This window comes from Lissotriton vulgaris, chromosome 5, assembly GCF_964263255.1.
Source record: "Lissotriton vulgaris chromosome 5, aLisVul1.2, whole genome shotgun sequence".
Lineage (NCBI taxonomy): Eukaryota > Metazoa > Chordata > Amphibia > Caudata > Salamandridae > Lissotriton > Lissotriton vulgaris.
In genome coordinates, this window is record NC_141693.1 from 1,369,835,131 (window position 1) to 1,369,859,345 (window position 24,215).

Sequence of the window (24,215 nt, forward strand, 5' to 3'; positions counted from 1 at the left end):
TGTGGAGCGTTGGATCATGGACATTCTCCCGGAAGGTACCCTCTCGCAACACTTTGTTGTGAAGCGAGCCCACCGTGTGCCCGCCCGACCTCCCCCTGAGGGCTTAAACCCGAGGCCCATGCTCATCCGTGTATTGAACTATTGCGATCGTGAAGCCATTCTACGCGAGGCTAGGAAGCTGTCCGAAGTCAGGGTTGAAAATGCAAAAATTATGTTCTTTCCGGACTACACTGTACAAGTGCAGCGTCAGCGACACTAATTTCTGGTAGTAAAACAACGACTCTGCCGCCTGGCTCTCAAATACTCCTTGCTGTTCCCTGCTCGCCTACGAGTCGTGGCTCAAGACAAGACACACTTTTTCAATACCCCGGAAGCAGCCGAGGCTTGGCTCGACTCGGGCATTGACAACGAACCTAGTGAGATGCCCCCGAAGATGCGCCGCGACAGAGGAGCTTGACGGCGCCGGCGCAGGAGACCCTCAACGACGAATTTGACGCGTGCGGAGACAGACGTGGGCCCTACTCCTGAACTTAGGCAAAACGAACAACAAGAGGCCCTCCGTATGGTGGCGGAGATCAGTGGCTCGTTGACAGAGAACCCTGCCCCTGGAGCTAGCCCTGAAGGTCTGGTGAGCGATGATGAGTACCTTTACGGATTGACGGATTCCCAGGTGTCAGTGGATCTCCCAGATGTTACACCACAGACCGCTGATATGGTCCATTGAACATGCTTCAGTATAAACGATCTGCCGTTGGGACACAAAGAAGTATCTGCGGCCGATGTGCTGCTGAATTCATAAGTCGCTGAAGGGTTGCTGGAAGTACTGCACTAACGCAGCAGCGAGGTTTGGATCTGAGCGCTGTGGGCCCTTGTGCCGAACCTAACATCTGTGTCCTGTCATGGACGGTCCCGCTACTGGTGGGTTCCGGGACTATATAGGGGGGGCGGACGTACCCCCCCAGAGGTGGGTGACTACCTGCGCCCCGCACAGCGCAACTGCCGATCACTTGGCTCCTGACCTTCTCGAACTGAATGCCCCATACACCGGGAACTCTTGCTGATGATGGGCTGTATAACAATGACTGCCTGTGGTGAGGAGATTACACCCTCACCCTGATTGCATGAACCCTTTGTACAATTAGTAATAAAAAGTCAGTGAAGCCGCCTTGAACTTACGGACTGTTAGTGCTCACTAGAGCGTTTGGACGACCGCATGTTCCGCTGTCGTCCTTTTGGAATTGTGGTTATGTTTTCCATGTTTATGAGACTTGTGGTTTTTTCCCTTCCCCCTGATGTGTGCTTGCGAGGCGGTGGGAATATGCGGACAATGTACTGTGCAATATATGGCAATCTGATCTGTTGTGCTGCTGGAGTGGGTGCTGTGGGTGGGTGGTGGGGGTGGGACGTGGGGCAGCGGATTTGCAATGTCTACAGTTAAATTTTGCACCTGGAACGTGCGTGTTATGCATACCCCCTCACGCCGTTACCAGGTTTACTCATATCTCAAGCGACACCAGGTACAGGTAGCGCTATTGCAAGAGACAGACCCGGAGGTAGACATACTGCGCTGCCACTGGAGGGGGCAACTGTATGCCACGGGTTTCTCAGCATATGCGCGTGGATCTCTGATATGGATTCGTCCAGGGGTCTCCTTTGCTCTCACTCAAAGTAAAATAGATGCGGAGGGCAGATATGTGATACTTCAGGGTAGACTAGATGGACAACAGGATCATGGGCGATCAAGGGCGTTTCCTTACACGATTATCGACAGCGATAGCGCCATGGCCAAGTGTGCCACTTTTGCTTGGAGGCGACTATAATTGTGTTCTAGATTTCACGCTGGACCGATCACTCCTCCTCCCCCCCCACTCCGGCAAACGCGCCGATGGTTGGAGCATCGAGATCGTTCGCTGACTGGGCGGCACACTGGGATCTCCGTGATGCCTGGCGTAGTCGCAATCCCAATACGAGGACTTATTCATATTACTCGGGTGCCCATGCACTACATGTCAGACTCAACAGATTCATGTTATCAAGCGACATACTACCCCATGTCACAGAATCCTGCTATCTGGGTCGCACTCACTCAGACCACAATCCTCACACTCTTGGCTTTGCCTGGGAACGCCCACACCCACCGATCCCCACGTGGCGACTCCAGCCGGATGTCTTATTGGACGCCCCGTTCAGGGAATTGCTCTTGGCTCGCATTTTACAATATTTTGAGGACAATACGGACACTGCATCCACCCCACAGGTTGAGTGGGATGCGTTTAAAGTGGTCACACGGGGTCATTGTCTGGGCACGCAGGCGGGAATTAGACGCCAGGTGGATAGGGATTTGACGAAGGTAGAATCCGCCCTACTGATCGGCGAGCAGGAGGCAGCGGGGGGAACGATACGAGGTTAGTGATTGCCCGCGAACAGCATGTACAACTTCTAGATAGAGAACTTAAACTATGCTGCACACTCAGCACGCACGCACCACGCTGGGGACAAGCCAGGTAAGCTATTAACTTGGCTGATACAACGAGACACCCAAACGTTACCGGTACTGTCAGTCCGCACCACACAGGGTACCATTGTCTACACACAGAGAGCTATAGACGAGGCTTTTACGGGTCATTACAAGAATCTGTACCGTTCCCGTTTACGAGCCACTGGAGATGATATCTCCAGGTATCTGTCGGAACTACCGATACCAGCCGTCACTAATGCGCAACGCGAAGAACTGGGCGCACCACTTGCGGCTGAGGAACTTCGGGCAGTTATATTCTCCCTCTCCAATGGTAAAACCCCAGGCCCAGATGGATTACCTGCGGAGTTTTATAAGGCCTACTCTACTATCCTCATTCCCGAGCTTTTACGGGTGTACGCTGCAGCAATAGAAGATGCAGCTCTCCCACCGGCCCTGAATGAGGCGAACGTGATATCGCTTTTGAAGCCTGGTAGGGACGTGCTCAATATGGGATCATACAGGCCACTTGCCCTCCATAATACGGACCACAAGATCCTAGCCTCTGTGCTGGCCCAGAGATTGGCGCCTCTGGTCCCTGCGCTAGTACACGCCGACCAGAACGGTTTTGTGCCAACCCGCAGCACATCTTCTAATATTAGACGGCTATTTTGTGTGCAAAGTCTGGCCGTATCCCGGTGGCCTCGCTCGGGGTGCGTAGTTCTCGATCTTGAGAAAGCGTTCGATTCAGTGGAATGGCCCTACCTTATGCAAGTGCTGGAAAAATTTGATTTGGGTGCTGCCTACCTTCGGATGGTGGAACTCCTTTACTCTGACCCTGTAGTGCGTGTACGCACAGGCAGACTTTTCTCTAACCCGGTCCGTGTTCGCAGAGGCACCAGACAAGGATGCCCCCTCTCCCCCTTGATTGTTGCACTTATGATGGAACCCTTGGCGACGCAGTTGCGTGCATCCGGTGCAGATTGGGGTATCCCCTTAGCTGACGGGGTGCACTCAGTATCACTGTATGCTGATGATCTACTAATCTACGTTAAAGACCTGACCTGCTTTCCATGCGCGCTCACTGCCATATTTAGCAATTTTGGGGATGTGTCGGTACTTCACGTTAATTGGGCGAAATCGGTGTATATTCTTTCGCCGAGGACACCCCGGAGTGCGATATTATAGTAATGGGTGAACGACTCCTCTGGTATCCAACCGTTTTTCGATATCTTGGGATTCAGGTTTATTGTGTACCGGCTGATCTGTTGGAAGGTAACCTCACGAGAACAATTTCATCACTTACAGTTCAAGTGTCCTTTTGGAACTCTCTTCCGTAGAATGTCCCCAGTCGTATTACACTTGCAAGGATGGTTGCCCTGCCTAGGTTACTGTACTTTTATGCAAATCTACCGGTATATGTCCCAACTCGCATTTTCCGTGAGCTGGAAACTCTAACCAGACGATTGATCTGGAACGCGGGGCGCCCCAGAGTTGCGTTGAAGACTCTTTATGCTGCAACGGAGAGTGGAGGATTGTCTGTCCCTAACCACGAGCTTTACTACCTGGCAGCGCAGTTGCAGTGGGTCACTTACTGGTTGAGTGGGAAGAACTTGGGGGATATTGCCTCAGACGACGCAGTCATGACGGTCGCACAGATACACACGCTGTTTCATCCCTTAACTAAGATCCGCTGCTCTGATCAGCTGCTGCACCTCGCGGTGGCGAGAAAGTGCTATGTGCGGAGCCTGAAACTTACAAACGCTACCAAACCATATGTGCCCAATCTACCACTGCTGGGTACACCTTGGGAGGGTGGCGCACTCACAGAACCTGCGTTGGGCAGCTGGGGGGCCGTTGATTTAGAGAGCCTGGGCGAATTGTTTGCAGATGGTGCGCTGCTTTCTTTTGCGACTCTAGCGGACAACACAGGACTACCAGCTGGGCAGTTCCTGACACATGCGACGCTCCTGCATACATTGACATGAGCCTGGGGAGCTCTAACAGAGGAGCCACCAATACATTTGCTCATTCAATACCTGCATGTGATGGGAAACGGCTCTCACATAGTACATTAACTCGCCCAAGCACTACACACACACACGCAGTTCTCATCACAGCGGCTGCGAGACAAATGGACAGCCGATAGAGGCCAGGACTGGACTGACAGAGAATGGGCGCAGGTACTAGCTGGGACACAAAATATACTGCGCAATGCACGCTTCAAGATCATACAATATTATATTGTGCACCGTGCGTATCTATCTCCGGAGAAGCTCAATCGATACTTCGGGCTTGATACATCAGCATGCCCCAGATGCGGACTTGTGGACACAAAACTCCTGCATGTACTCTGGACATGCCCTTCACTACTCACCTGCTGGACTACAGTGTCCGTTACCTTGGCAAATGCGACAGGAGGCAGCTTGCCGCATACATGGGAAGCTTGCCTATTGGGCTTATTTAAAAGAACGAAACTGACGAAAGTCCAGGCGAGGTTCTGGGACCTGGGGCTGATAACTGCGAAACGTCTCATTACTAAGCGCTGGAAGAATAGTGATCCCCCCAAGGCGATACACTGGCGTAAATCGTTTGACAACTGGGCAAGGGCGAAAAGTGTAGCGCTACATAGAGAAGAGACGGCGGGGCTCCGCATGTATCCCATAGCGCTGGACTGGGATAGCTGGACTGGGATAGCACCTTGACGACTTACCACCAGGTGTGCCTGCAGAGTGGCATTGTTTAGACGCTTGTGCCACTCTTCGCATAGTTCCGGCTGAGTTCCCCCCCCCCTTACTCCCTCCCCCCCGCTGCGCACATGACTGGTCGCGTAGTTTGATCCTCACTATTGACATATTACCATGCATACCTGCTCCCCGCCTGCCCCATGAGCATCACACGTACACACGCATTCGCTGTTAGCCACCGCCCAGTCTCTCGTTTCCGTAATCTTCAGGTTGTTCTTTACATTTGTTAGTTTTGAAATAAAGCTTTGGATATATGTTGCATTGCTGATGTGCACAATTTACCTTGATCTGCTGCCATAGCATAACCCATGCTCCGAACTGAACAAATCTCTGATGTGATACCGGGAAACAGCTCTTGATTTATTCTTTTTTTTTCCTTTCATATTGTGAACTGCCACTGTTGATCAATATTCTCTCTTTGACATAACTGTAACCGATGATACTGACATGCTGTTCTAACTACTTTACTTTTATTTCGATCCTTACGACCGAGCACCTTCATGTGTATGAACAACTGAAGTGATCTGTGACAAATATTCTGTACTACGGCGTAGTTAATCTTTTTTTTTTTCTCATATGTGTAATGCTGTAAAATGCCAAAAATGCAATAAACATATTCAAATAAAAAAATTACTGTCCAATATAACTTCGAAATCCAAATGTGGCGTGATTTCGGACGGTGGGAGGTGCAGAATGGATAGGGTGGCTTTTGCTTCAGGTTGCAGAGTTCTTCAGGCTGGTGACGACTTCCCAGGATACTCCGGAAAAGAGAAACAAATGGCGGTAAGTAGACTTGTGGTTCTATATGTTACCCTTCACCTATCCTTGTGCCAATCGTGCTGTACAAAGGTCACAACGGTGAGATAAGTGAGGGAAGGATGTGCCAGGTAAACGGAAAGGAAATGGTGCAACGGATAGTACAGCCCCAACTAATTTCATAATTTTAACCAAGGCTCCAACAGAAGGACTCTGATCAGCCGAATCAGCATAAGCAATAGGCTGTTAGTGCAACAACCTTGTACATGGGACGGCTTACACAAACAATGGATGCGGCCGAATTTGGGGTTGTTTTTGTACCCAACCGCCGCCCTAAACCCAAGGAACGTCCCGCGCCATGCCTCCCCCGCCTTCTTTCCCTTCCCAATGTCCCCAGGTTACACTGTACTCACCGCCGAGGCCGTAACTCTCCCCCAGGAGACGCGTGCGTCTCCTGCGGGCGTCCACCAGTCTTTGTTCTACGTCTCGGCTTCTTCTTCCGAGGCGGTGTCGACTGGATCTTCGGTCGGTGGTGTTCCTTTTCCGGGCTCGGCAGGAATCTTCCTCAGTCTGGCGTCTTTGGCTCCTCCGGCGTCTTCAGCTCCTTCGGCTTCAACTTCCCCGTTCACCTAGTCTTCCCATTCGAGGCTTCTTTTCTCCGCCTCTCTCAGCAGGGATTGGCTGTCCTCATCATCCTGCAGTGGAGAAGGCGCGAGGAATCTATTAACCCCTCCTTGACTGGACCCTATTACTTCTTTTCGTGACTGTCGGGCCTCCGGGTTTACAACTTTCTGCCCCCGTCCGGACTCCCCCTGACAATCACATTACCAATATAGAGTCTTTTTGTCTTCCACTGCTCTTCAAGTCTTCATCAAGGTGCGTGCTTTGGTGGGAGCTTCCCTCTGAATGTCAGGAGTCTAGGTATTTCTGTTATGTTTCATGTAGGTATCCCAATATAGGCTCAGGTAGCAACCTAACCTTTTACCTATATTCTCCCCTACAATTGCACTAAATAACAGTTCCTGGGACTGACCTTTTATCTAGTTATGGTACTGCTTACATTCTCAAAGCAGCGAACAAATATGTAATAGGGGTAGAGAGTTAATGGACAGGAAATGGTGCAACGGAAAGTACAGCCCCCAACTAATTTTTTAATTTTATCCAAGGCTCCAGTGGAGAAGGCGCCAGGACTCTATTAACCCCTCCTTGACTGGACCCTATTACTTCTTTTTGTGACTGTCGGGCTCCCGGGTTTACAACTTTCTGTCCCCGTCCGGACTCCCCCTGACATTCCCTAACACTAACTTTCCTGCTAGCAGGATACTTTTCATGAGGATGCCTTGACAAAAAGTCTGCATTTGTCTGCTCTTTGCCTTTTCTATGTTGGGTTGTGAAGTGAAAGGGTTGGAGGGCTAGAAACCATCGCAGGATGCAATCGTTGTGTCCTTTGTTTCTGGCAAGCCACTCCAGAGGAGTGTGGTCTGTGTATAGAACAAATTCATTTCCTTCCAAGTAATATTTTAATGACTCCACCGCCCATTTAATAGCAAGAGCTTCCTTTTCTATAATGGCATATTTGCTCTCTCTAGGGAATAGTTTCCGTCTGATATAAATCACTGGTCTTTCTTGCCCCTGGGAATCTATTTGTGATAAAACAGCCCCAAGTCCCTTCTCCGAGGCGTCGGTTTGCAGAATAAATGGTTGGGTATAGTCTGGGCTAAGCAGGACAGGTTCAGTAGTGGTTTTTAGGTGGGAAAAGGCCTGTAAGATACTAGGGGAGGGATGTCTCAATTTCTTTTCTGTAGGCACATCTTTTTTTAGCAGATCAGTCAAGGGGGGCTGCTTTTTCCGAAAAGTCAGGTATGAACCTCCTGTAATATCCTAATATTCCCAAAAATGCTCGAAGCTCGCTTCGTGTGGTGGGAAATGGGATCTCGGTGGAGGGCGGGCATGCACCTGGAGACAGGGATGCACTTCTAAAGCTCAAAAGGGGAATACCCAGTACTCTTCTGCTTTTTACGGCGAGGAGCAAAAGGAGCCAATGGTAACATTTCTTCCCATTTCCTGGCTTCGAGCTCTAGCAATTTTTTTAGGGTGGTTTTTCAAGTGGTTTTGAAAGTGGCATTATATCTTTCACAGAGACCATCTGTCTGGGGGTGATATGCAGCGGTCCTAATTAGTTTTATGTTTAGTTGCTGGCATACCTGTTTCATGAGGTTTGACACAAAGGGTGTGCCCTGGTCGGTTATAATATCTTTAGGAAAGCCAACCCTTGTAAAGATGTTAATCATTGAATAGCGTTTGGTTGTCTCAAGGCTACAGCTTCTGGGAAACTGGTTGCGTAATAGACTACAACTAAGGCATATTTACACCCGCTATGGGATGGAAGTAGGGGACCGATGATATCCATTCCGACATGTGTGAATGGGTCTTCTATTATTGGGAGTGGACATAATGGAACCTTTGCGGATATTACCCGGCTGTTTTTTTGACATATAGAACATTCTTTACAGAATTTCCAGACTTGCTGATACACTCCCGGCCAATAAAAGTAATCAAGGATTGCCTTCTCAGTTTTGTGCCCTCCGAAGTGCCCCCCCAAGAGATGGCTATGTGCCAAATAGAGGACTTTCTCTTGATGTGACTGAGGAACCAGTAACTGGGGCTTGGCATCTTTCCCACCCTTTCGATACAGAAGGCCCTTAGCCCTAAAAAACTGAGACTGTTTTGGTCTGGGTCTTCTTGCTCTGCGGATCTATTCAATGCTTCACATAAAGTAGGGTCCTCTCTCTGTGCCATTCTAAAATCATGATTGTGTTCCCATACCTTAGTGGTGACTGTTTGGGTGAAGGAAAACGGAGTCCACTGTTGTGTCTGTTTTTTTCTGCCTCTTGCTTTTTCGGGTCTTCCCAGGACATAATTTGTGGTCGGGTATTTGGGCAAATGGAGCGGTCTGTCTCCATTCTGCCTCCTCAGGGACTGACTCTAAGAGAAGGCGATTTATGTAGGGGTAATCAGTCCCCAGTATGAAAGGTTTTGGTAACTTAGGTATGAGCCCTACTTTAAGGGAAACAGGTTCTACTTCAGGGTCATGTTGGACAAGCACCTCTGTGGTGTTATATGGATTTCTGATCTCCATGAACGCACTGCATGTTTACCATGCCGGTTTTTGCTTGCACACCTCCCGGGAGGGTTGGTTGACACTTTGCAAGCACCCTGGGTCAACAAGAGCACCCCTTCTTTCCCCATTTACTGTTACTTATCTGTGGAACGGGGTTGAACCAGAAGGTACAGGGTGACAGATGTAGGACCAAGTAAGTCCAATGTCCATGGGTTCTTCCCTCTGGGAACAGGCGCGTGCAATGTGTCCATATGCCCCACAATTATAACATTGAGGTCCTAAAGGGGCGGTGATCGCAAGGGAGGTTGTAGAGGTGGTGGTGGTCCTGGTACCATAGTCACAGTATCGTTTTTTTTTACAGGGGACGGTTTAGGAACCCGAGAGGTAGAGGTCCCGCTTCTGTGTCTCCATTGGCCCTCATCTCGCCCCCTTTGACTCTCCTGGGCCCAACTGTATGCACTTGCTATTTCCACTGCTTTTCCTAGCGTAAGGTCTGTGTGTTGTCTAACTCATCTCTGAATGGGGGGGAGGGGGTGAAGGGAAGACCAATATTGCTCAAGGTATATCTTCTCCATAATTTCTTCTTTTGTAGAATGCTCTGGTCTCACCCATCTTTCTGTCATATCGCGTACCCTATTATACAGTGCCCGTGGGGTCTCTTGGGGTCCTTCTCTGATCTGACGCAGACATATCCGATAAGTTTCCCGGTCTATTCCCATCCTTTCCAGGATAGTCTTCTTGAGGTCAGGATATGGGGTAACCCCAAGGGGGTTAGCAGCCTGATAGGCGGTTTGGAGTTCGCCCGACAGGAGGGGTCCTAAATACTGACCCCATCTATCTTCTGGCCATGCAGCCACCTGAGCCATCTGCTCAAAGTTAGCGAAGAAAAAGTTGGGGTCTTCCCCACTAACATATTTTTGTAGGGTCACGGAAGGAATGGCTAGATGACTTCTCTGCTGGGTTAGGGTTTCTGCTAATCTCGTGATTACAGTCTGTTGGGTTTGGCTCTGAGCCGTAAGTGACTTATGGAGTTTTTCGCAATCCTCTTCTGCCACCGAGAGGAATCTCTCCATAACTTGCCCTAGCTTCCCCTGATTTTCTGCTTTTCTTTTTAAAGCGGCCTCCATTTCTGCCAATCCCACTTCTGACACCACCTGTCGGAGGGATGGTCGGAAATGAAAGCTAGGAGGCCGGAGAATGGTGATAAGTGGTTTTATTGAAGTTTTGGACAAGAGAGTTATTGAGGGTATTAGGGTGTGTCTTTAGTTGTTTGGGAAGGTGATTACTGTCCAATATAAGTCCAAAATCCAAATGTGGCATGATAATGGTCGGTGGGAGGTGCAGAATGGATAGGGTGGCCTTTGCTTCAGGTTGCAGAGTTCTTCAGGCTGGTGACGACATCCCAGGACACTCCGGAAAAGAGAAACAAATGGTGCTAAGTACACTTGTGGTTCTATATGTTACCCTTCACCTATCCTTGTGCCAATCGTGCTGTACAAGGGTCACAACGGTGAGATAAGTGAGGGAAGGATGTGCCAGGGAAAAGGAAAGGAAATGGTGCAACGGATAGTACAGCCCCAACAAATTTCTTAATTTTAACCAAGGCTCCAATGAAAAGACTCTGATCAGCCGAATCAGCTTAAGCAATAGGCTGTTAGTGCAACAACCTTGTACGTGGGACGCCTTACACAAACAATGGATGCAGCCGTTTTTGGGTTCGTTTTTATGCCCAACTGCCGCCCTAAACCCAAGGAACGTCCCGAGCCATGCTTCCCCCTCCCTTCTTTCCCTTCCTAATGTCCCCAGGTTACAGTGTACTCACCGCCGAGGCCGTAACTCTCCCTGAGTTACGGCGGCAAGCTCGGGTCTCCTGGGGGCGTCTCAGCTTCTTCTTCCGGGCGGTGTCGACTGGATCTTCAGTTGGTGGTGTTCCTTTTCCGGGCTCGGCAGGAATCTTCCTCGGTCCGGCGTCTTCCTGCTTGGCTCTCGCGGCGTCTGTGGCTCCTCCGGCGTCTTCAGCTCCTTCGGCTTCAGCTTCCGCGTTCGCCCAGTCTTACCGCAAGAGGCTTCTTTTCTCCGCCTCTCTCAGCAGTGATTCTCTGTCCTCGTCTTAGTCATCCTGCAGTGGAGAAGGTGCGAGGACTCTATTAACCCCTCCTTCACTGGACCCTATTCCTTCTTTTCGTGAATGTCAGGCCCCGGGTTTTCAACTTTCTGCCCCCGTCCAGACTCCCCTTGACAATCACATTACTAATATGGAGTCTTTTTGTCTTAAATTGCTCTTCAAGTCTTCATCAAGGTGCTTGCTTTGGTGGGAGCTTCCCTCTGAATGTCAGGAGTCTAGGTATTTCTGTTATGTTTCATATTGGTATCCCAATATAGGCTCAGGTAGCAACCTAACCTTTTACCTATATTCTCCCCTACCATTGCACTACATAACGGTTCATGGGACTGACCTTTTATCTAGTTATGGTCCTGCTTACATTCTCAAAGCAGCAAACAAATATGTAATAGTTAGAGAGTTAATGGACCACCTGAATATCTACAACTTAACTATTGTTATGGAACTTGCAGCAATGACAAAAGATAACTCCCCCCTGAACCGACATTTAGAGGGGGGGGCTGTTCATCTACAATTGACTATGTTTTGGTCTCCCCCATTTTAGAAGCTAGCTTGCTTAAAGCCGAAATTTTGGCCACAACCTTTGGGGACCACAACCCAATACAAATAACATTACGAATGTCTGCAGTTCTAACGCCCCAGATAGAATGTGGTGCTCAGGTTCTATCACCCTCTACAGATAACCTTAGACTGGTATGGCAAGGCGTTAATACCGCTGACCTATTCAGTTCTATGGTTAGGAAAAACATGAATCTTATCAACATCTGTTTAGAGGCCCTGGACCAACCCCGACGGGCCATTAAATCCTTGCTGTCCAAATCCATTTCTACAGCACAGCGTGAACCTAGATGGTTCAATCAGGAGTGCTTAACTGCCAACAGGAAGCTCCGCAAGGCCTTATCTCTATGCAGATGACACGCAAATACTTCTTCAACTGGAATGCCCCAAAGACATTGGAAAAGACCCAATTTTCAGTTGTCTCATAGCCGCAGATCAGTAGATGGCTTGGAGCCATCTCAAATTGAATGCTTCCAAAACGGAAATACTCACGTGTGGCGATTGGGAACATTATGACCCGATTGCCGCCTGGCCTGATGAACTGGGATCACCACCTAAAGTATTGAAGGAAATAAGAAACCTTGGAATGACCATGGACTCCAAGGTGTCGATGAAGGCCCAAGTGGACAAACTAGCAAGATCATGCTGTCACTATAAAAATGCTGCAACTAATTTTCCCTGATTTGGGATTTCCACACAAAGTCCAAGCTACCATCTCCCTTGTTCTTTTCCAAACTTGCATCTACCACGGATCACCTTCAACGACCATGAAAAGACTACAACGGATTCAGAACTCAGCTTCCAAACTACTCTTGCATATCAAACCGTAAGACCACATCTCACCTGCCTTGAAAGCCCTGCATTAGTTACCTTTTGCCAGAAGATCCACGTTCAAGCTACTTTGAATCACCAACAAAGCAAAACATGGAATGGGACCGCTCTTAATCTGGAATAAAATCACCAAACACATTCAACAAAGGACCCTCCGCTCTAAGGGACATCTTGCCTCAAAATCCCAAGATACAAGAAAAAAAACATGGGTGGCACATCCTTTTCTGTTCAAGCAGCCAAACTATGGAACTCTCTAGCCCCCAACATAAGATCCACCGACTAGCACCTTATCTTCAGAAAACTACTCACGAGTTGGCTCTTCCCCACATAAGCACCTCAAGCAAACAGGAATTTACAGCATATCCCTCTGTATATAAGCACTTATTTTCAGTATAGATATGTATCTATCTTTGTGTATTGCTTTGTATAAACATATAGAATGATTGTTTAAAAAAAAAGCTTTGGTCTATATGTACTTGCTTCCATTGTGCATCTATGTACCTCCATATACTTGGATTTGTGTGTATGTTACTTTTCTTCTGAAAAAGCATATCCAATGCACTACCCTATTTCTCATCCTGTACCTCTATCAATATCTTTAATCTACATACACTTACCTCCTCTATGCATCTTATACTTTCAATGTACTTATGAATCTAAATACTTATCACTTACTTCTAATTTGGCATTTCCAATGCACTACCCTACTTCTCAGCCTATACTTCTCTCAATATATCTTCTATCCCAACTTTATGACTCATCTCAAACTTCTTTCTACTACTCTTTCCAATGCACTACCCTATCTCTCACCCTATACACCTATCAATATATCCTCTACATCCAATCTCTCATTTATCCCAAACCCCATACCACTTCTATGATCCCCAAAATAACCCTTTCTAGACTCTCCTACTCTACCCATCCTTGCATCATCTGACACCTCTTTTACTATACTGATTCCCCAAAACAAAGCTTTCTAAACTCTCCCCTCCAAAAACCCTTTTTACTCATCCAAAAACCTCCTACTGCGATGGCCTAAAAAAAAGAAATTAAAAAAATCATTCAATCTTCTATCCCTCCACTATCCATTTCAATCAAAATAACAGACTAACATGTTCACTTTTCAAATTCCATATTCAACTATACTAAATCACCACTAATCTTTTATGGGTTCCAGAGTAGCATGCGACTCGCCAATAAAGCGTTGCAACACCCCATCAGGGTTACAAGCGCTATATAAATGCAAACCTTTTTCCCTTTTATACCCCTCCTTAACCCGTCTCAATCCAAATAATTGACTAACATATCCACCACGCAAATTAATTTCATGTTTCACCATACTAATTCAACACTAATCCTTATGGGTTCCTGAGTATCGTGCTACTCGCCGAGAAAGTGCTTCAAAACCCCATCAGGGGTAGCAAGCGCTATATAAATACAAACCTCTTTCCCTCTTCTATCCTGGCAACTACCCTTCTCTATCCAAATAACTGAATAACATGTCCATCACTCAAATTACTTCATATTTCACTAAACTAATTTTCAACGCTAATCCTTTATGGGTTCCGAAGTAGCGTGCTACTCGCCAGAAAAGTGCTTCAACACAAATCAGGGGTACCAGGTGCTATATGAATGCAAACCTTTCTTCACCTTCTAACCCTCCTCACTCCAAATAACTGACTAATATCCACAACTCAAATTATGTATTTATTTATTTAGAGGTTTTCTATAGCGCTAGCCAGACCCGAGGGTATCCGAGCGCTTTACAACATGATGAAGAGGAGACAAAATACAGGACAGTGGCAAGGTAGCCAATTACAGAAGAGTTCAAACTTTACAGTTCTGCTGAGGGTCAGGTGTATCGTTGAGGTAGAGAGGACGAGGGATCCGAGGAGAAGCAATAAGGTAGATGGGTCAAGAAGTAGTTTCAAAGCCTAGGGAAAGCAAGTCTTATGCTGTAATTTTCTCTTAGCAGTGCCGACCCAGGGTCTGAGAGTTCGGGGAGAGGGCATGAGGTAGGTAGTGGTTGTGCGATGTCTGCCCGGTGGGGGCGCGATATCAGGTGACTGCCTGGTGGAGGCGTGTGAGTCACGTAATTGCGTTCTGGAAGGCGCAGTTGAGGTACAGGGTTTTTAGGAGGCTTTTGAATTTTGGAAAGGAGGGGGTGGTTCTGATGTCGACTGGGATGGCGTTCCAGATTCTCGGAGCGTTTCCTGCAAAAGAGCGGGCTGCAGTCTTTTGTTTACGTGTTTTCAGGGGAATGAGTAGGAAGGAGTTGGAGCTCCTGAGGCTTCTTGATTGCCTGGCTTACTTGAGTTTGGAGGCTAGGTATTCCGGTTTCCCTGTGTGCAGGGCTTTGTGTGTGAGGCAGGCAGTTCTGAAGCTGGCCCGCATTTCCACTGGGAGCCATTTTAGATCTCTGAGTGCGGGAGATATATGGTCAAATATTTTGATTCCGGTGACCATTCTGGCTGCTGCATTGAGGGCTGTTTTGAATGGGGCTATGTGGGAGCGAGCAGTACCGGAGAGGAATGCGTTCCCATAGTCCAGTCTGGACAACACCTGAGATTGGGTGGCTAGTTTGAGGTCAATAGGAGGGATGTGGGGTTTGATTTTGTTGAGGAGCTTCAGATTGAGGAAGGAGCTCTTGGCGGAGTTCTTGATGTGATTGGCCATGGATAGTTTGTGGTCAAGGGTGATTTCCAGTGATTTGACCGAGGTTGCCAGGGTGAGATTTCCGTTGAGGGCATCAATAGCTTTCAACCATTCAACTATTTGCAGTTTTTTTTCCTTGTTGGAGATGAGGAGGATCTCAGTTTTTCCCTGATTGAGTTTGAGGTGGTTCATTGATAGCCATTCTTGGACTTATCTGAGAGTATTGTTGAGTCTTCAAATGTCGTTAAAGGAGGAGGTTTTCAAGTATATTTGGGTGTCATCTGCATATAGATGAAAAGGGATGTTCGCTTTTTTCAGAATGGATGTGAGAGGTTCCATATATATGTTGAACAGTTGAGGGGAGAGAGTCGATCCTTGAGGGACACCTCTGTTCACGGGGAGTTCGGAGGAAAAGGATTTGATTTTTACTCTTTGGGAGCGGTTTTGGAAGAAGGAGGAGAACCATTTGAGGGCCACTTTGTCTGCACTTACCCGCTCTTTGAGAGCTTTGATGAGAAGACTATGGTCTACAGTGTCAAAGGCTGCTGACGAGTCTAGGAGGACAGGAGACAGCAGTGGTCTGAGTCGAGGGAGTTGAAGATGTCATCCATGATGTTGAGGATTGCAGTTTCGGTGCTGTAGCCTTTTCTAAAGCCTGATTGGTGATGGTCTAGCAGGTTAATGTTGTCTATATGTTTGTTCAGTTGAAGAAGAACCCATTTTTCTAGGAATTTGGCAAGGAAGGGGAGATAGGAGACCGGTCTGAAATTATTCAGGTCGGTTGAGTCTAAGCCTGGTTTCTTCAGAAGAGGGGGGACTTGGCCAACTTTAAGGCAATCTGGTATGATGCCAGTTTTTAGGGAGCTGTTTATGATTTCGCACCAAAGTGGAGCCTGGGTGAGTTTCAGATCTTTGACCATTTGAGAGGGTATGGGGTCGAGGTTGTGAGACGATGGCTTGGAGGAGGAGATTAAATTGAGGATCTCAGATTCTGTGATGGGGTCGAAGGAAGACCAGGTAGTTGCCGAACGCCTTCTCGTGGTAGTTTTGTTTGTGGGAGAGCAGTCATTGTCGGGGGGGGGGGGTCTAGGTTAATGTCTAGTGAAAGTTCGATCATGGTGATTTTTTCTTAAAGAAGTTGGCGAAGTTGTCACATAAGGCTTTAGAGGGCTGGACGAGGGGTGTTGCTGGCTTGGACATTTGTTTTTTGATGATGTCAAAGATTTCTCTTGGTCTGTTTTTGGCCTTGTCCAGTGCGGTGCAGAAAAAGTTGGATTTTTCATTATTGATATGTTGTTTGTAACTTCTTCTTGCTGCTCTGAGTGCATCATAACGGCTGAAGGAGGGATTCCTTCTCCAGAGACGTTCTGAGGCTCTGAGATGCCTACTTTCCTCATTAATGTCCTTGTTGAACCAGGATCTGGAGGGTATGTTCCTGGGTGTTTTCAGTTTCAAGGGGGCTAGTTCGTCTAGGATGGAGGACATGGTAACATTTTAGTGGGAAGTTAGTTCTTCGGTTGAGAGGCCTTCCGGGGAGATGGGCAGGAGGGAGGATATTTTCTCTTCTAACTCATCTGTGTTGATCTGCGATATGTTTCTCAGCCATGTGGGGGGGTTGAGATAGAGGGAAGAGACAGGATCTGTTGAGGGAGGTGGAATAGGATAAGGTGATAGTCTGATCAGTCGACCAGAAGGATGTGATCAATAGTGATTGCGTCATGTTTGGCGATGATGGCATCCAGGATTGCTCCTTTGTTGTGGGTTTCTTTTGAACAGTGCTGGGTGAGGTTGCTGGTATGGAGTAGGTCATTTAGGTTTTGTACTGGAACACTGTTCTTATCATTCCAGTGGAGGTTAAGGTCGCCTAGAAGGATGTTGTTGGTATCTTTGAGAGAGCAGTGCGCGATTAGGTCAGATATGTGTTCCGTGAACGTGACGGTGTTGCCTGGGGGATGGTACAGGATGTGGCAGTGCACTAGATTATTGTTGGTAGTTTTGATGTTGGCGGTTAGGCATTCGAAGGAGTTGTAAATGATGTTATCGGTTTCGGACACTGATAGGTTATTGTTGTGGATAATTGCCACGCCTCCGCCTTTTTGGTCTTTTCTATCTTTATTGATGATAGAGAAACCCGGGGGTACGAGCATATCCAGGATCGGGGGAGAAGAGTCATTGAGACAAGTCTCGGTGATGAAGGCTATGTGAATGTCATGGTTGAGAATGGATTCCGCCAGCTCTGTAGCATGTTTTGTGGCAGACCTTCAGTTTATGAGCATGAAGTTAGTGCGGGGAGTCTCTTTAATTGGTTCCGTAGGGATATTGATGAGGGAGGCCGGGGGTTTCTGGGCAGAGTGTTAATTTCTGATCCCAGTGATAACCTGGATTGCGGATTGCAGGTTATGGGTTGAAGGGGTGATGTAAGAAGAGGCCATCTCGATCGCTTCCTCTGGGGACATGGCTTCCATAGCCCGCTTCGGTCTCGGGGCCTGGGAATAGGGAGGGTGAACTGACTGATTGAGGGACAGGGGTTTGGGCAGCCTAAGGTGGGTGTGGGGGGGGAGATGGGGCTAGAGTCGGTGTTTGGGGGGTTGTGGAGTGACGAGAGATTGGTTAGGATAAGATTCAGGCCCTGTAATAAGATGGAGAGTTGGTTTTCAATGCGGGCGAGGCAGCAGTCCGTCTCTTCTTGAGGGTGGGTGGGTTGCAGCTGGGAGTGATCTCTTCGGCGTGGGGGTGCGCTTGCCGAGTTATGTTGACTTTTGTTGTTAGTAGATGTATCAGTTTAGGTTATTGGATGTGACGTAGGATGTGAGGGATCGGAATGAGGTAGTCTATTTTCCTTGCTAGGGGGTGGATGACTGGGAAAGGGGGGCATGGGGTGTGGATTGCGGTCGCTAGGAGTCAAATGCGGGGGGTTCCGTGTCGTGGGTTGCTCTGGAGGAAGAGATATAGCAGGGGGGGGTCTTTTGAGTTGGGGGGTTTGCCGAAGGTCAGAGGATGCGCTACTGTGGTTGTGATCACAGGAGGCGGAATGGGGGAGAGTTAAGTATGAGGGATTGGCTTCCCAGGTGGGTGGGGAGCAGAGGGTGGGGGTAGTGTGTCGGTGCTGTTTGTTAGTAGAGAGGGGAAGAGAAGGTCAAAAGCCTCCAGGTTGGCATTGTTAGCTTGGATCAGGACTGTGCCGTTCGAGTAGATGGTCACCGAGGTGATCCCGCAGTGTGGCGGGGGAGGATATCCAATAGGCGGGCCTGATTGTGTGGAATATGAGGTCCATTTTTATTTGGCCTATAGCGGAGGAGTGGTATAAGTCGGCAAAGAGGGTTTCAGGGAATTGCCTGATGAGTTTATGTTTGAGGGTTCTTTTCGATTTCGGAGAGAAGTTGGGAGGGAGATCGAGAAGGAGTTATGGCTTTGCTGTTTTATGTAGGGTGAGGAGATTGGGTTGAGGGAGGCTGTCGAGGTGGGAGGCATTCTAACTAGGATGACCGTTGGGATTATTGTGGATAGTGTCTTTTGTGGTGAGCTATTCTGTAGCTTGGGGGCGGGGCGGCTAGACGCTGCAGAACGGGCCTGTTAGTGGTGGCCTGGGACAGGTGCAGTTGGCAGAGGGCGCTCTGTCTAAAGGTATGAGTGGAGGGTATAGAGGAGCGATCGGGTGGGTCAGGGGGGGGATAGGTACTAGGGTAGGATTAGTCTGATTAGTATTTTGGAGAGGGGTGGGCAGTAGACCCCTAGGGAGGCGGGCAGGGTTTATTATTATTATTATTATTATTAAAGGCTTTTATAGCGCGCTCTGTTACTAAAAAATAGTATCCTGGCGCGGTAAAGGCGGAGCAGACTGGGAGAGGACAAACATTAAGAAACATAACAGAAAAAATTAGACTTTAATATTAAAAAGGTGAGTTTTTAGTCCTTTCTTAAAAGCATTGAGGGACGGTGCAGTTTTTAAGTGGAGGGGAAGGGCATTCCAGGATTTTGCTGCTTTTACTGAGATTGATTGGCCGCCAAGTCTGCAATATTTAAATTTTAGGAGGCATAAGACGCCCAAGTCGAGTGGGCGTATTATGTCAGCGACGGACCCGCACCTCATTTGTATGTGGTGTTTAGGGGAAGTTCACGGCACCACTGATTGCGAGTCGTGCCAACAGTTGAATCCGAAGTCTCGGCAGGAGCGTCGCATGAAACTTTTCAAGGCGCGTCTCTCAAGAACGGCTTAATCCCCTCGTTCAGCCTCGGTGGACGATTTCAGATACGGCCGTCGTCTACTTCCTTGTCCCTCTCCGATGTTGCGAGAGAGTCGCTCCCCGGTGAGTAAGTGTCGCAGCTTGTCCCCGGGGGGCTGGTGTTCGGTCCTCCTATCCACCGTTTCCCGGTGCAGGGGCGTTGAGAGTCCAGATGGAGGCATATGCGGCGGCTTTGCAGGCCTCTATGGCATCTCCTCCTACTTCCCATCCTGGGGCATCAGCGGATCCCTTGTATTGGGCGGGGCCCTCTGCGGTGTCGCCGGCAGCTCCGGCCCCGGCGCCTACTGGTTCGGCTCCAGACTTTGAGGATGTGGTGCTGTTGGGGTGCGGCCCTTTGGGGTTCCCTCCTTCAGACCATGGCTCCTCTGCCTCGCCGCAAACTCCAGTTGCAGTCCCTGTGGTGTCGCTGGCGGTCGCCGGGGCTCGGGTCGCATCCCAGAGCCACTCTCGGTCCTTGGACAAGGTGGTCCTGTCTAAGGCCGAGGTGACACCGCTGCGGCGCCGGCAGCTGTTGGACCGGGCGGCGCCACAAGGGTCAGTGTACCCTCCTTGTCCCGCTCTGGGTCGAGGCTGGATGGGGACCCCTCGTCCTCCTCTAGGCCCCTCTCGTCCCTCTACGCAGGGGGCTGCCTCGTCGGAGTGCGAGTTGGAGGTTGAGACGGCCTTGGCGGCGCCACTGTCACGATTAAGCCAGGGAGTAGTGAGAAAGTGGTTGACTACATCTCCCAGAATGCCTGATGTCTGGTCCTACTTTCCTTTCTACTCTCTTTTGCCTATCTAAACCTGCTCCTCCCTTTCACCGGTGCTTGTCACCTGAAGACTTCCTGGATTTTCCCTTGCTGAGTTCGTTGTTCGTGCATCTCCAGGGTTGAGAGATTATTAGTTCGGGACTATTCGAGCCGCGCTGGAGCGCCTTTGTGCGTAATGACATTTTGCTTGGAGTCTCGATATTGGATGTAGCACTGGTGCGCTTTTGCAGCAGAACCGTAGTTAGTGAAATTCCTTGTGCTTTGCAAGGATATAACTTGGATCTCGCAGGACATTATTTTTTTGTTTGCCTTGAAGGATACTCATTTGGAAAGGACTTGATTTATTTTTATAATCTTGGAAAAGTAACTGGATTCGAAAACGTCCTCTTTGAACTTCGCTGTTCCTGAAGTAAGAAGCGGCGCAGGGTTGCCTGTTTGGAACATCTGAAGTCACCTTCATGTGTGATCGTTCTTATGGGCAGCTAAGTACTCTTCTTTTGACCTTGCCTATGTGGACACTAATCAGAAAGGTCATGCTGTTAATACATGGATGATTCATTGACTGAAGAACTTGTAAAAAACCTTTTCTTTTCTTTTCTTAATTTTTTCTATTTTGAACTGTTTTTGCTTGGAGCTGGTGGCGCAGTATTAACTGTAAGTGTGCAATTGGATGTGTCTTACTTTTATTGATACCTCCTTCATTAGAGTAGGGAGGGGTCACTTACTGGTTGGTTGTTTGTTCACCTGCAGGTATTCAGGGGCACCCAGGTGAGTGAAGACTGTTATTCCCCTTTCCTTCGAGTCTTCTTGATTTATTGCACCACGTTTCTGTTTCCTTTGTCCCTTTTTACCCTTTCCCCGGCTCTGGTATCTATCTGTGGTGTTCTATGACTTGACTCACAGGTGTTGCTAGAGTAGGGGGATTGGTATTCCAGCATCGCTCCTGTTGTACCCTGCATAGAGGTTAGTGAACCTTCAATTGTGACAGTCACGTGGATCGCCTGGCAACCTCCTTCACATGCTGGGCCGAGGCTGGCGGAGGGCTTCATATCACTCCCCTGGTCCCTCTCGTTCCTCCGTGCAGACGGCTGCCTCGGTGGAGGCAGACTGCTCCAGACTGGATTTGAGTCGCGGATTCGTCTTCAGACACTCCCTCTTCTCCGGAGGCTGGGTGCATACTGGTATCATCCTCCCCGGAAACTGGTCGCCGCGTGGTGGCTTTCTCACCAGCGTCATCGAAGGGTGGCTCCCCGCCATTTTCGAGGCCAGGGTGCTCGCCGGAGTGGCGACAGGTTCCCCACTCTTCGGTCCCTTCTGACTTCCAGGTCTGGCCTCTGCCTGCCCCGATTGGCTTCGGGGACGGCCGGCTCAGTTTACATCCGTCGCCCACGGAGGAGCTGCTTTCTCCACCGTGGGGCCCTACGGAGGCGGGTGCGGCCTTCGCTCATGCGGTGTCTACGGCTGTGGGCATTCTACGCATGGGTGACCTGGTTACTCATTTTCCGGCAGACCATCTCTTAGAGGTTCTCCACCAGGGCTCAGGTGGGAGGGAGCTGTTGCTTCCCTTTGCGGGTTCGCTTCTTTCTTCCCTGATGGGGGTCTGGAGGCGTCCCGCCTCAGGGGATCCGGTGCCTCAACACCTTATGCACCGGCACCTTCCAGTGCTGCGTGACCCGGCGTGTCTTTCCCTCCACCCCTCTGCCTCAAATACAGTTTTGCGGACCGCTTTTCCCTCCCTACCACCACTCTTAACTCTGCCGTCCAGGGAGGCTTGCTGGCTGGACTCTTGGGGGCGCAACTTGTTCGCCTCGACCAGCGCTGCCCTGCGGGCCCCTAACACTTTATGTGTGATGGCTCAGGCCTCCTCTTGTTTGAGGGACTCGGATGAGTCCTTGGGATCCGCAGCTTCACAGGAGACTGTTCAGGTGGACTTTCGGCATCATGCGTTGGATGGCAGGGAACTAGCAGCGTTTATTCTCTGCTCCACTCTGGACATCTCGGAGGCGCTGGGATGGGCCATGGCTTCCTCAGTCGCCCTCCGTCACCATGCTTGGCTTCGGGACGGCATGTTCCCTGAAAATGTTCGGGAAATGCTGATTGATCTTCCATTCGATGGCACCCTGTTTTTCCATTCCCCAACAGACTTCGCCATCCAAAGGTTCTTGGCTGGGCCCCGTCCTCCTCCTCCTCCTCAGTGATTGCGGAGTTGGGCTGGTTCTGGACCTTCATTTGGGCCGATTGCCCTTGCTGTAGAGTGTGTTTTATGGCCACTTGAGTCCTCCTTGCTGGGTCTGTGGCATTGTTGGCTGCTGGACGGCCCCCTTGTTGACTGTGTGTTTTGCTGGAATTGTCTGTACGGACTTGGCCCTCAGATTAGGCCTTCTGTTTTCTCTGGGCTGCTTGACAAGCCTTCCGCAGTTTTTTTTTCCCCGTGGCTCTTTCGTTCCTTCCTCTGCTGCGAAAGTTTCTTCCAAAGAGGGTTCCCATGTCTTGGGTCTTAACTTACCCTATGTGGGATAGTGGTAGCTGTTATATAGCTTGCACTCTGCTAGGGAGTTTAGGTCACCTTCGGGCCTATGCTTTCCGTGACGTTTATGTATGTTGGTATTGCTTCTTAGGCAGTGTGCGCATATCCATCGTAGTGGTGTGTTCGGGCCTTTCCTCCCTTCCCGTTCCTGTCCTGCAGGCTGGGATGATTCTGGGTTTCTCCCTTGTTGGGCGTCGCCTGCCCGGTCTTCTTGGGGCCCCGGGCTGTTCTTCTTGCTTTTGGCGGCTTATTACGGTCAGCCCCTCTCTGTCTGGTCTGTTGCCTTCCGTCTAGGGTGGGCTCGCCTTCTTTTCCCTCGTTTCTTTGGGCCCTCTAGGCTTTCTTCTTCATCTTCCTTGTCCTGGCATTGGATAGAAGCTTTGTTGCCCTGTAATGAAGTGAGGTGCTTTGGCCTCTCTGGCCTTGCCCCTCCTGTTGTGAGTGTCTGGGATTCTTCAGTCTCCGTCTTCTTCCTACATCCCTCTTGGGGTCTGTGGTGTTAGTCAAACACTAATAGTGAAATGCACAATAAACAAAACATCTTTTTTTGCATGTTTGTTTCCATCGCTCGTGTTACCTTTAATCAATGTGCAATGCATCAGAACAGGCCATTTTCCATAGCTCCCAGATTCCTCAGGTCTGTGCATTAGTAACTCGTCCAGTCATGTTTTGGCTTTGCACTCCGGAAATTTGTAGCCCCAATTTTATTTTTTTGTCAAATCTGTTTATTAGAGATTTTTGGAAACAAAACAACAAAGGACATTACACTACTTTGGACATGGTAACAGCATCAGCATAGTAGGTGGGTATGTCTGACACGATTTGAGAGGCCCTGCATCTTTTAGGCATGGGGTACCAGGCTCTGTGGGAAATAAGAAGGAATAATACCCACCCAACACTGAGAAAACACATGCTGACAAGGTAATCACTCCAAAGTGAGTCCATGATTGTCCACACACTGACTGCGTGCATTAGCATAGTAGTGGGTGGATCTTCCCAACACCAGTTCGTACACAGAAGTGACTTTCCTTCAACAGTTAGAACCAAACAATAAAGGCAAGGCAGAAAACTATTGCAGCTAAAGGAGTAACACTGTTACTTAATGGTCCCCTTCTCCCCCTCTTAGCAGCCCCCCCCCCTCGCCCGCACACAGGCTCTAGTCACAGCCAAGTTCCACACCTGGGACCCTTGTGCCTCCAGCAGTCCTCGACTATGCCTCGTTAAATGCTTATACTGGAGATCATCCGACGGCACACTCAAACCCCAAGGGGCGCCACTCAAACTGCCACATCTCCTTCGCCTCCAGGCCCCCTCCCGCTGCAGGGCACTAAGCATGCATTCCCAGCGCTCCGCCATTGGTTCCTTCCTGAGTCCTACCGTTTCCTCCCTGCGTAAGGCCGTCCACTCCGCCCTGTCCCACGCCTGAAGGTAGGATGTCCACGCCCGTACA